Below are 13,435 nucleotides of genomic sequence, written 5' to 3'. Positions count from 1 at the left end.
CACATGTGGTAGTGACGGCCATGCACCACACCATGGACAAGCGCCGGCATGCAGTGTCGGATTTATGTGGTGTGCTCTTCCTAAGCGGGGATAGGTGTGTGTTTGTATTCTTCTGTATGCGCGGGCTTCTTGTACCCCCAGTTGCCGATGCGGGGGGCAAGGCGCTCTCTTGTACGACGCTGGTGCTCGAGGATGTCTCGGGCCGTAATTGGGCTATCTTGGCAAGGGCTGTGGTTCCCTGCTCGGTTTGTGAGTTCTCGAGCTAGGGAGTGTGCCCTCTCATTGCCTGGGATGCCCTCGTGTCCTGGACACCATATGATTGCATGTTGTTCTTGGAGTGTGTCGCCTATTATTCTTAGCGCGATTCGTGGCAATCTGCCTTGCATGTACATTCTGCATGCTGCTTGAGAGTCGGAGACAACCAGTGCAGAGTGCCCGGCGCTGTCGCTGTGTTTGATTGCCATCGCGATTGCTGAGGCTTCGGCAGTGGCTGTGCAAGTTGTTTTTATTGAGGCCGTTATATCGGCTCTTTTTCGCTGCGTGTTGCGAACTGCTACTATGACGTGTCCTCTGGTGGTCCGAGCGGCGTCTGTGTATTGCATTTCTTGATTGTTTCCAAAGCTTTTGATAAGTTGATTGGCTCGGGCTTGTCTTCTGCCTTTGTGGTATTCGGGATTCAAGTTCTTTGGTATCGGTGTGGCTTGTATTTGCTTCCTGATATGGCTTGGGATCTGGTGGATTCGGTCACTGCAATGTTGTGGGAGAGAGGGGAGCGAGGACGACGGTCAGGCTAACGGGCTCGGCGAAGTCCACTCACAGTTGCAAGAACGCGTCAGTACGTTGTAGAAAGAGGGGAGCGTTGCATGAGACGCCGCAGCGTCTCCCGCAGACGCGAAAGCTCCGAAAGACACGTCCGATCTCCTCGAACGTTCGAGCGAAACTCTCTTTATATAAATACGCATTTGGTGCCGCAGCTAAACGCCACCTCCCCTCCCTCCCGCTCGTCCCCCCATGGCCTTTCGCGCGATGGAAGAAGTTGCGTTTGCCCTCCGCCGTGCGTTCACTCCCCGTGAAAGCACGCGCCCGTCGCGCGCTTCGCCAATGCCACCTAGAAAAAAAAAAGTTCAGGCCCGCTCACTCTTCCGGGAACGCGGATGGCGCCGAGTAGGTCCGACGCCCTCCGATCGGCTCCTGCTGTTTCTTGATCTCTTGAAGGTTTATGAAGTGGTTGCCCGTGAACTTTGAGTGCATTATTTCAGTGAAGTGCTGCCGAACACGTGGATACCATTTTTTGGAGGTGGGTGTACTTTCTGAGAATTTATCGCCGATCTTGCAATGTGCCGACCACGCCGAACTGAGTGCTAGCACTAACTCTAAACGCAACGGTGCCAGTCGCGGCGAGACGCTGGGCCTGCTGCCGCTGGCCTGCGTTAGCCTGTAGGCGCTAGTTCACCGCTTTTTCTGCGATGGATAGTCAGGACGATGGGGATGATTTAGCCCCCGAAGGTTTTGGGAAAGATTCTGGCTGGATAACGGCCGCCAAGCGGCGCGTTTGGAAGAACGCTGCCGCGCGTCTTTGCGCCAACTCGTCCGCGGCCCACCCTGACGGCCAAGATGCTCTGCCGAGCCGAAATAGGTACAAAGATGCTAAAAGGAAGATTCTCCGGGGCAGCAAGATGCCACCACTACCGAAGGACGAAATGAAGATTGTGGTCAGACCCAGAGGCGGACTGAGTATTACCAACCCAGGTGAAAATATTGCAACTGGTGACAACTGGGACCAGTTAAAGTGGCTTATGGCAGAATTCCCAGTGGGGACTAGTTGCCAGTTGGTCCCAGTTGGGAACAGTTGCCAGTGGGTCCCAGTTGGAACCAGTTGCTAGTGGGTCCCAGTTGGGACCAGTTGCCTGTTGGCCCCAGTAGGGACTGGTCGGTCTGCTAGTGGTCTGCAGCTGGGTTCAGTAAAAATGTGACCCGATGGGGCCATTTTTTTGGCTCTAGTGCAAGAAAGACAAGCTTGGATCATCATCAAATGTTTATTTGATGCAGTCTACAAAGTGTCATTCGATGTAGCCACCTGCAATCTTGATTGAGAGCTTTTCGTTGACTTCAACCAAAGGACGTCCTTTTGAGGAAGTGGTTAAAAAAACCTGGGCAGAAAAATACACATAGAAGCAGTTAAAAACAGGGGTGCTAGTTATCACTAAACGTAATTAACCTGGAAATATTTGCTTCCACATTAGAATAATGTGGCTCCGCAATTACCAAACTAAGTTTAGGACAGTGTGATATATGCTAGCTCAAAATGTCTATCATAATAAAAAATTACGCCACATGACATGACAGGACAATTATAAAGCACACAAAATCAACATGATATGTGTGTTCCATCGTAACAGTAGGCAGATATAAAGAACTCTAGACAGAAATCTTGCATAGCGTTGTCGGAAACAGGCATGTCATTGCTGCAACGCACACAGCAATTGGCCCGACGGCACTGTACTTACGTCCACCGTCAGGACTTAAAAAAAAGAAAACACTTCATACTGTACTATAGAATCATAAATAAGAAGTATAATTACCTCGAAATGGTAAATCGGCGCCGGGGAAAACGCTGCACATCGATGCATGCTGATAGATCCACAAAGCCGCGAAGGACAGGGGTAAAAGAGTTGCCTTGCGTTGTTTTGAAGTTACAACAGCAGCCGCAGATAAAAACTATCCAAATGTACTCCCGCACGAATGAGATTGCGCAGGCGCTAACACCACGGGTTCCTTAAAAACACATCGTTCAGTCACAAACACGCACGCACGCCTCGCTACGGTGGCTAGCCTCGCCTTGACATGGCAGCCGCCATTGCACACGTGCTGTGCGCAACTACGGCTGACTACGGTCGCAGTTTTATGTCTTTCCTGCCCGCCGTGTTCCCTTCTCTGCGCTACTGCTCTTTGATGTTAATAAATATTACGGCCTTTTATATGCGGTATCAAGTTAGCAATTTAGATTAAATGTTTAACATTTACTTTATGCGCACTTCAACAGAAAATACGACACCGATGAAACTTCAGCCGCAAACAAATATGGTTGCTGCTATTGCACCGTCGTTCGTAAGCTGACCGGGCACCGCAATCTGCCTTGCAGATTACGACTGGTTGTTCGGTTTTTCCTTTTTTTTTGTGGGGAAGTATTCGCTGTACTGTAAACATTAGCTACCCAACTCAACGACTCATCGCGACGAGGTTCAGTGAAGCAAAATTGGCAAGACCATGTAGGCGAACGTCGCTTTTGTGTATGTCGCTGAGATGGCCATTTCTAGCTTAGTGCCCTGAAACAAAATGCAAACGTACGAACGCAATCTGCTGCACAATTGTACAGCAGAATTTTTAATTATTCAGTGATTAATTAGAAACACGTGCCTCTCCATGCAAGCAAGCGGTCCGCTAGTCTAATTTTTTTATCAATTAACTTTCACCAGCAAACAAGAGCTGCGGAATCCAGCAATACATGTTGTATCAGACCAGCAACAATCAGCATAAGGCCAATAGAACCCATTAGGCTAATGGAGAAACTAGTAGACATGCAACACTGATTGTGTAAGACTAATAAGTACAATACACAGGGCCATTGGTCTTACAGGTAAATCAGTACGACTAATAGAAATTTCTGTCAATTGGTCTAATACAAAACTTATACAATTTAACTAATACAAAACTGTATTAGACTAATTATTACAAACTTCTATTAGAATTTTTGCTAGGGTTGCTCAAACTGCCAAACATAATTACGCAGTATAAGTATATAGACTAGCTGCTGCTGTCTTAGCAAGCACTGCATGTTACTTGCTTTCAGTTAAACTTCTGTCACCATTTCATTAGGATCCAAACTGGAACCAGTTGCTACCAGTACAACTGGTCAATGTTCCAGTTGGAATCCAACTGGAACCAGTTGATTCCAGTACAACTGGTCAAAGTTCCAGTTGGATCCCAACTGGGTCCAGTCACTCCCAGTATAACTGGAAATTGTTCCAGTTGGATCCCAACTGGAACCAGTTGCTACCCAGTTGCTTTCCAACTGGGACCAATTGGTGTGTAACTGGGACCAGTTGGTTTCCAGCTGGAACCAGTTCATCCCAGCTGATCCCAGTTGGATACCAGTTGGAAATTTTCACCTGGGAAGGCAGGCCCCACAGTGGTCGCAGAAGCCATATGGGCTGCAACGGGTATCAGTACGACGGAAAGAGAATGGGACACTATGTGCCCCAATCCGATGCAAAATGTGATGGTGATCAGCACATCTAGCCACGAACACGCGGTTTGTTACACCGCTGTGGAGAACATTACAGTCGCCGGGCAACAGCAGGAGGTGAACGCGTATGTTGCTGCGCCGCACGCCACTTGCAAGGGGGTAATTCGGCGCATTGCAATCGAGGACGGACCTGAGGTAATTGACCGGAAGATCGTCAACCGGAGAAATCCACTCGCGCTAGGTGCCAAAAGAATCAAGGATACTGGAACTGTGGTGGTGCTGTTCGAGGGATACAAGGTCCTCAAATTACGTTGCATATGGGGGCACTCTGATCAGGTGAACGCTTTTCCGCAAACAGATGGATGTTTGTTACACCTGCGGACGCCTTGGACACCGCTCCGATGTCTGCCCGTCACCAGAGGAAGTGGCATGCAGGGGATGTGGAGTAACCAATTCCGATGAACAACACAGCTGCGATCCAAAATGCAAGTTATGCGTCGAGGCCCACCTCACCGCAGCTAAGGAATGCAAGAAACGCTTCCAGATGCCGTACGTGGTTCGACGCAGAAGAGGAGAATGCGCTCACAACGCTGAGCAGGAGGAAAGAAGCAAGCCATCACCGCCCTTCAAGGATGATCAACACTTTCCAGCTATCTCCGGTGAAAGGCACCCACGCTCTCAAGAACTGGACTCATCGGCCCCATCCGGCACCCGAGGCCGTTCCCGATCCAGAGGGCGATCCAGATCCCGGGGACGCTCCATATACCGGGGGCGCTCCAGATCCAGAGGATGGACAGCGTCCAGAGGGACGAAAATACGCATCAATTCCAGAAGCCGCATTAGGCCTGACAGCCGCACCAGGTCCAGTTCCAGACCCAGAGGGAACCAGACTGGAGCGGTTCCTGGATCGGCGGGAGCGACCACCTGGGCTGATATTATCCGTGGACGACAGGCAGAGGTGAGGTCGGGAGCATCCTCAGAGCATGCGACAGGAAGCGCGCATAAAATAGCACAACTTGAACGCGAGAATGCTAATATGAGGGAAGTTATTAAAAAGCTTACGGTCCGAAATCGCGGAGTTCAAACACGCGAGAGGAACGCGTTCTTCGCCTGCGTCCACTCCGTTGGAAACACCTCAACTTATGGAGTTGCCCATAGCGGAGGGCGAACATGATGAGGCGAGACCCTCTAAGAAACGAGCAGTGGTTCATGAGCAAGATAGTCTTCCGGGACGCGTAAAATCAGAAATTCGCGAAATGTTTTCAGCGCTCAGTGACAGTGTAAGGCAACTGACGGAGGTCCCTACTAAAAAATCCTATTTAAATTCAAACAGGGTTATACAGGTTTAAACGGGTTTTAACGGGGTCCTGTTTGGCAACATACAGGTGTAAACAGGACCCGTTTACACACAAACAGGTCTGAACGGGGTCCTGTTTGGCTTGCAAATAGGTTTAAACGGGACCCTCCCACACAGAAATAGGTCTAAACAGGGGCCCCGTTTAGCGAACAAACAGGTTCATACTGGGCACTGGCACCAAACAGGGGCCTATTTGGCCCGCAGGCAGGTTTTAACAGGAAACTCCGACACAGAAATGGGTCTAAACAGGGGACCCGTTTGGTAGTTAAACCAGTTAAACTGGCTCATAGTGGTCGCACTTGCACCAAAAAGGTCTACTTGTAGCTGTACGTCTCCCAGATACCAAGTGAGATGGCCTTTCAAGCTCAAAGTATGAACAAACGGGTATCGAAATTAGAATGTTTCCTAGAGAACGTGATGTTGCCAATCTCTGGTCCTAGTGTCAATGTCGTACCACATATTACCATTGGGCCCCCTATAACTAGCGACAATCCATCCGCAGAAAATGGGGGCAAAGGTAGAGAGCAACAAGATGGCGGTCTCAAATGATTTTTTTCGCATTTGGCAGTGGAACTGCAGGGGCTTTCTTAAGAAGAAAGCGCCTCTGCAGCAGTACATTCGCAGCAATCCCGAAAAACCGCATGTAATTCTGATTCAAGAGACCCTGTCTGCTGAAGTGAATTTATCGGGATATCAATCGATTATCGGTCCAAGTGGGGGAGAGGTGTATGCACCCTTGTAAGTCGTAAGCTCACATACATCACTCACGACCTCGGAATGGCCACCTGTAAGGCGGAGCATGGGATGATAGAAATCTTACCAGGCCAATTGAGACGCCACAGCGTTTTCATTCTTAACGTGTATAGTAGCCCCAATGACCTTCGCCAGCGTTTCAAAGCACTTCTAAGGAAGGCAATCAGCCTCGCAGGAACTAATCCTTTGGTGATAGCCGGAGACTTCAATGCCCCGCACTACACGTGGGGCTACATGTACAACACGGTCAAGGGAAAGGAGTTATGGCAGAATGCTACAGACTTGGACCTTACGCTCGTCACTGACAAGTCTTTTCCGACCAGATTGGGAACATCTTCCTGCAGGGACTCGACTCCGGATTTAACGTTCGCCAAGAATTTGTCTAAGGCGCAATGGACTAATACTGCTGTTGATCTTGGCAGCGATCATTATATCCTTGCTGCGCACTTTCCGACAACCCCCAAGAGGCAGAAGGGGTTCTTCTTCACGGATTGGGACAAGTTCCGCAAGATAAGGAATGAGCGCCCACCTCCAACCACCAGAATGAGCCTTGAGCAGTGGACGGACCAGATCAGGGAAGATATCAAGAGTAACACTCACAACATATGCACGGACCTTCCCGTGGAAAAGATGGATAGTCGCCTCGCCCATCTACTAGAGGCTAAGCAGTCACTCCTCAATCGATGGAAGGGGCAAAGGCTAAATCGTAGACTACGCAAAAAGATTGCTGAACTCAACAAAACCATCGAGGAGTACTGTCACACCCTCTCAAAGCAACAATGGGACGAGGTGTGCAACTCGGTTGATGGTCAAATGCGGAACGGTCGAAACTGTAATCTTTTAAAGCATCTTCTGGACGACACCGACACAAGGTCCAACCAGCAGCATGTGATGGCAAAGCTTCTGCATACAGCCACGCGAGTCAAGACCACTGAGGAAGTCCTGAACAGCCTGGTGGAGAAGTACCTCCCCGTTGGTCCCCGGCAAGAGACATCGGTCGCCTACGCAGACTACCTTGGGCCACCCAACTCCGACCTGGATGCAGACATCAGCACGGAAGAGGTTAGGAGGGCGCTACATGAGCTTAATAGCAAGTCTGCCCCTGGTCCCGACGGCATCACAAACAGGACTCTCCGAAACCTGGACGATCACTCGATAGCATACCTGACAGAAGTCATCAACGAGGCATGGAAGGAAGGCAAGGTTCCGGAAGCATGGAAGCAGGCGCTTACAGTACTCATCCCCAAACCTGGCAAGTCATCAAGCCTGGACAACTTACGACCAATATCCCTCACATCCTGCGTTGGCAAGGTCGCGGAGCATGTCATACTCAACAGGCTCACTTAGTTCATCGAACACGAGGAACTCTACCCCCACACGATGATTGGCTTCAGGGCAGGTCTGTCCACACAGGACGCCATGAAGCTCATCAAGTGTCAGATAATTGACAATGACACGCGGGACACTCGGGCCATCCTTGGATTAGATTTGGAGAAGGCTTTCGATAAGATATCCCATCCATTTATACTGCAATCTATATCCAAACTTAGTCTGGGAGTAAGATTCCATGATTACGTCCGGTCATTTTTGCACCGAAGAAGGGCGACTCTCCGCACAGGAGACATGATGGCGGAAGAGGTGGAGCTTGGAACAAGGGGCACTCCACAGGGCTCGGTGATCTCGCCGACTTTGTTTAACCTGACCATGATCGGCCTTTCCAGGACACTCTCACGACTCGAGGGCACCATCTATGCGGATGACATTACCATTTGGTGTGTTGGAGGAAGTGACGGACAGGTTGAGAGTGCGTTACAGGAGGCCATCGAAGTCACGGAGAACTATCTTCGACCCACGGGATTGAACTGTTCGGCTAAGAAGTCGGAGCGTTTACTCTATCGCCCCATAAGAAGAGGTCGCAAGCCCATGGGCTGGATACCACTGTCTGACAGCACCATTTCTCTTCGCACGGGCAAGGGAGACAAGATTCCTAGGGTCGACGCAATAAGAATACTCGGCATGGTAGTGGAATCTACTGGCTCTAACGCGCAAACGATAAGCAAGCTCATGACCAAGACGGAGAACGCAGTACGTCTCATCCGAAGGGTGGCTAACCGCCATCATGGCCTTAAAGAAGACAATATGTTACGGTTGATTAACGCCTTTGTGCTTTGCCACTTTGCCTACGTGGCGGCTATGCACCGATGGCAAAGAGCAGAGAGGAACAAACTAAACACGTTGCTCAGGAAGATCACAAAGCGAGCCCTGGGTATACCGATCTTCACCAACACCAATCGTCTCCTCCAGCTAGGCGTCCACAACACTCTAGAGGAGATTGCAGAGGCTCAGGAAAGAGCACAACTTGCCAGACTCTCCACGACCGCCGCCGGTAGGAGGATATTACAAGAGCTCGGCTACCCACCATCTGCAGAGGCACCAAGAAAATGCCAGTTACCACGGGACATACGAGATTTGATCTCCGTATCGCCGATACCAAGAAATGTACATCCTGAATATAACAAGGATAGAAGGGAAGCGGGAGCTTCCACCATACTCAAACAGATCCAGGCAGAGGGGCGTAGAGCCTGCTTTGTTGAAGCGGCTGCATATTGGAAGGGGTGCTCCTTTTCTGCGGTAGTGGTGGATTCCAAACAGCGACTCACGAACTGTGCATCTGTACGAACCGGAGATCCGGCGATAGCCGAACAGGTGGCCATTGCCTTGGCGATGCTTGATGACAGCAGCGACGTCATCTACAGTGACTCACGGTTGGCCATTAGGGCATTTCAATGTGGAGTGATCTCAGAACAGGCCTTTGGGCTGCTTCGTAAGGCAGGTCCGGATAGAATCAAGCATAACTTGCTTACTTGGTTCCCAGCCCACGTTGGGCACATGGTAGGTGTTCCCACGAACCTCAATGAGACGGCCCACGCTGCCGCGCGCGCACTGACTGACCGCGCTGGCGCTGTAACGGCCGAGGAGAGAGTTACGGATGGCAGGGACGCGCCCGCCACTTATAATGAACTTATTAAACACTTCTATCTTTCGCGGCGACAATACCCTCCTCCTCACCCCAAGCTCACCAGGCCTCAGGCACTGACATTCAGACTTTTGAAGACAGAGACCTATCCCAATCTGTTCACGTTACATGCGATATATCCGGAGATTCACACTGATGATGCGTGCCCTGCTTGCGGGAATAGATCAACACTTTCGCACATGCTCTGGGGATGTATCTTCATAGCAAGCCCTGACCTCAGCTCAGCTAGGTGGGAGGCGGCTTTCCGCAGCTCACTCCTGGCTGAGCAACGTTGGGCTGTCCAGCAGGCCCACGATGCGGCCGGCAGGCTAAGCCAGTCGGTCCCGACGTGGGAGCGGCCCACGACGTGCTAATACGCGTTCTGCAGGACTGAAACAATAAAAGTTATTCAATCAATCAATCAAACTCACTCTTCCGTGGGATGTGACGTCAGACAGCCTTGACCGTCGTGTTCGACCGCACAGACGTGCCTACGCCTGCTCACGCCGTTGGAACAGCTGCATTGCTAAGCTTCACGAACCCTTTCAACTTCTGCTGGTGCTGTTCTTGGCGAGTGAAGAAGACCGTGTCCGTCTGTTTGTGTGTGTGTGAACTGCGGCATGGATGTGTGATGCGCTTTGTGCACGGGATATTCACGTAGTGTACGGCTGCAAACTCGCACGATGGGGCGATGCTGCGTGCCCAACTGTCGCGGCAACTATGACAACGGACCGAAGGTTCCCATGTTCTCCTTTCCAAAGGACGACCGAAGGGAGAAATGGGAGCGTGCCGTTCGTCGAGACGACATCGACATCCGTTCTCTCCGTGATCCGAAGGTATGTGCACATCCATGCTACATGCTTCTGAGTCATTCCTAAGGGCACCATCTCATACATGTCGTGTTCCTGCCCCAAAATAGTGATCTTGTGTGCACTTCTGAGTTGGCGTAAGCCTTGGTATTAGAAAATTTTTAGCTGAGCGTTGCTGACGCTCACCAGCGCGATGATGTAGCGTCCCGAGACAGTGATGGGAACTGCATGGATTTCGCGTTTTGGACGAACGCGTCTGCCGCGACGCAGTCAGCGTGGTTGCAAAAGGACAGTGTAAAAAAGTAGACACACCTTCACGCTCCACTCAATCGAATTCATAAGCCGTGCGAGAGATGCGTTCTACGATACACCGCTCGCACATAGAACTCGTCGAAATAAAGTAATAAACGCACGTAGCAGTGCATTATCAAAATGGGCGTTTTCCCTTCCGTGTCGATAATATTTAGCTAAGTGCGCATAGCCAGCATAGCACCGCGAGCGCAACAACTCTGATTACTTGATTGAGAAAAGGGAACGTGTGCTGGTGTGTGTAGTCGTGCATTTGTTTTGTACATAGTATTTCTTACCGCTGGTCCGACCACTTGTTCGCGGTACTATGCACCATTCTCGCCGGAACGTTCGCCTAATTTGTTTTCTTGAAATAAGTAGTGGTGCAATACAGCCGAATTTAGATGTCAGTAGACACCTCAATGCATTCCTTGTTTCATGCCGTAGTAGATAAGGGGCGTGCGGAGCAAAAAGCTTGCGATAAAGCGCTTAAATTTCTTAAATGGTTTTTAGGTGTGTGAGCTCCATTTCAAGCCGCAGTACCTTAGAACCGGCAGGACAATAGAAGCTCCCATGGGGGCTACTCGGCTAACTCCGGACGCAGTCCCGACAATATTTCCCAATGCCCCAAGTTATTTGAGCGACTACGCAGCAGTGCGAGAGGGGCCAGACCAAAAGAGAAAACGCCTAGAAGCATCCCACCTAGAAGAAGCCATTTGACAGTCGATAGCACTGCATGAGGAAGAAGAGAGCCGCAATAAGCTGACGTCGTACGAGGACCTCGTATCGCGCCTGCAGGGTCTCGGCCTCTCCACCTACTGGACTACAGTAAAAACAGAGAATGCCGTACTGTTCGTGCACATAATTGGCGAAGATCCACCAGACGTCGAAAGATCTGTTATTGTTAATAGAAAGATGGAAATTACGGCCTTCTGGAGGAAAGTAAAAGTGCCTGCCAAGGACCTCCTCATCCCACCTACGCTGATCGAACGATCTGCGCTGCCTTCACACCATACTTGACCGTATGAGCAGTTTCAAGGCTCCAGACGTTTGCGACAAGGAGGAAAAAGTGAAGGCAACCTTCAGCTTGCTTTTCTCTCTGCTCGACGACATCAAGTCGGATGATCTTTTGCCGCAAGAGAAAACACAAGCACTTGACTTCATAAAGGAGCAGCTTGACCTACTGCACAGAAAGGACCACGCATTGCGATACTCTGCAGAACTTTTAATATTCTCCAGTATTCCACACACTATTTCCCCACACGCCTACCGATTCATTCGCGGTGCTTGCAAGATAGCATTGCCACATCGATCTACGATCATGCGAATTTGCTCGCAATATAACGTGAACCCTGTAAATGAGCAGAACGGCGAGGCGTTTTTGCGTTATGTGAAGAAGCGCTGAAGCTTTCTCAAACCACATGAAAAAATTGTCACTATAATGATGGACGAGATTCATATTCAGCCGTACTTTGAATACAAAGGCGGTTCAGTGACCGGGGCAGCTTCTAATTCCTCCGAAGCGGCCAAAATTGCGCATGTTTTTTATGATTCAGTCGTTGCTGTCAGCGCATAAGGATGTTGCTCACATTCTGCCAGTAGTCAACATTGAAGCAATGCAACTGCATGCAGCCCTTACAAAAACAATTTTAGGGCTTGAAAATGCAGGGCTTACTGTAATCGCAGTAATAACACATAACAATTCCATAAATAGGAAAGTGATGTCCTTGTTTTCTGAAACACGGACAGTTCATATTGTGTACCCTCACCCAGTGGACAATGCAAGACCCCTTTTTATGTTGTAGACCCCGTCCACCTTCTGAAGTGCATCAGAAACAACTGGTTGAACCAGAAGAATCCAGGAACGTGTATCTTCTACCATGAAATGTTCAGCACATCATCGTTAGTATACGGGTTAATGGAGCATCTTTCAAAGCCATTCGAGACTTGCACGCTTCGGAGGAACACCGTGTCACAAAGTTTGGTTATGGATTGAGCTACAAAGCATTGCACCCATCGAGCACTGAGCGGCAGAATGTGAAGCTTGTTTTAAAAGTTTTCAGTTCATTTGTGGTGGAGGCTCTAAAAATGCGCGGAGACAAGCTCAATTTAAACTGCGCCGAAGGGACAACGCACTTCATTGACCTAATTTTGAAGTGGTGGCATGTCGTCAACGTGAAAAGCCCCTCCAAGGGCCGTCGCCTAAGAGATCCTCTCCAGGACCCAGTCAGGAGTTTGACTGGCAAGCAGATAGAATTTCTTAATATTTTTTGCATTGGTTGGACACATGGCGAGACATCAAGATGGATACAGGCGCACTATCCACGGAAACGCACTCAGCATTGCGGCTGACTTGTTACTCACTTGTAGAGCTGTGCCGTTACTGCCTTAAAGAAGTGAATTTTGACTACGTGTTGCTGGGCAAATTTCAGACGGACCGTCTTGAAGAAAGGTTCGGACAGTACCGGCGGCTGTCAGGAACGAATTATCACATCTCAATACAGCAAGTGTTCGAGTCGGCGAAAAACTGAGGCTACAGGACAGTTAGGTATTTCAAGATATGCAAGAATTACAGAAGCCATGTTCTGTGGCACTTGACGGGGCTCAATTGACAGATGAGTACGGTATAAAGATATCAGACCGTGACATAACAAATAAGGAGTCAATTTTGCCAGTAATCACATACATCGCTGGCTTTTGCGCCCATGCTGCGTTAAGAAAGCTGCCTTGTGAGTATTGTGCCAAGAATATTACATCTCAGGACCGGGAAATTCAACATGAGAGCAATCAGCTCATTGAAAACCTTTCGAGAGGCGCTCTGAAGTTTCCCAAGCCGGCTGTCGTTAATGCAGTTTTGCATGCCCACATTGTACTTGAACAGCTTACCGAAAAAGAGAATGCAACGCGTTTTCATGCAACGCCAAATCAGAGAGGGCTCCTTGTGGCTGTCACAAGACACTTTTGTG

At 49.7% G+C, this 13,435-nt stretch overlaps 1 long non-coding RNA gene across 1 annotated transcript; it reads right to left on the bottom strand.

The window, feature by feature from the left end:
• Positions 1-2,022: 2,022 nt before the first annotated feature.
• Positions 2,023-2,701, bottom strand: LOC125943085 (uncharacterized). The gene is made up of 2 exons (XR_007465539.1): positions 2,583-2,701; positions 2,023-2,150 (listed from the first exon to the last, which is right to left on the bottom strand). It is a non-coding gene; the product is annotated as an uncharacterized LOC125943085 (long non-coding RNA).
• Positions 2,702-13,435: the final 10,734 nt, after the last annotated feature.

This window comes from Dermacentor silvarum, chromosome 2, assembly GCF_013339745.2.
Source record: "Dermacentor silvarum isolate Dsil-2018 chromosome 2, BIME_Dsil_1.4, whole genome shotgun sequence".
Lineage (NCBI taxonomy): Eukaryota > Metazoa > Arthropoda > Arachnida > Ixodida > Ixodidae > Dermacentor > Dermacentor silvarum.
The sequence above is the reverse complement of the archived record's forward strand: the minus strand, read 5'-3'. Positions and strand labels throughout refer to the sequence as shown.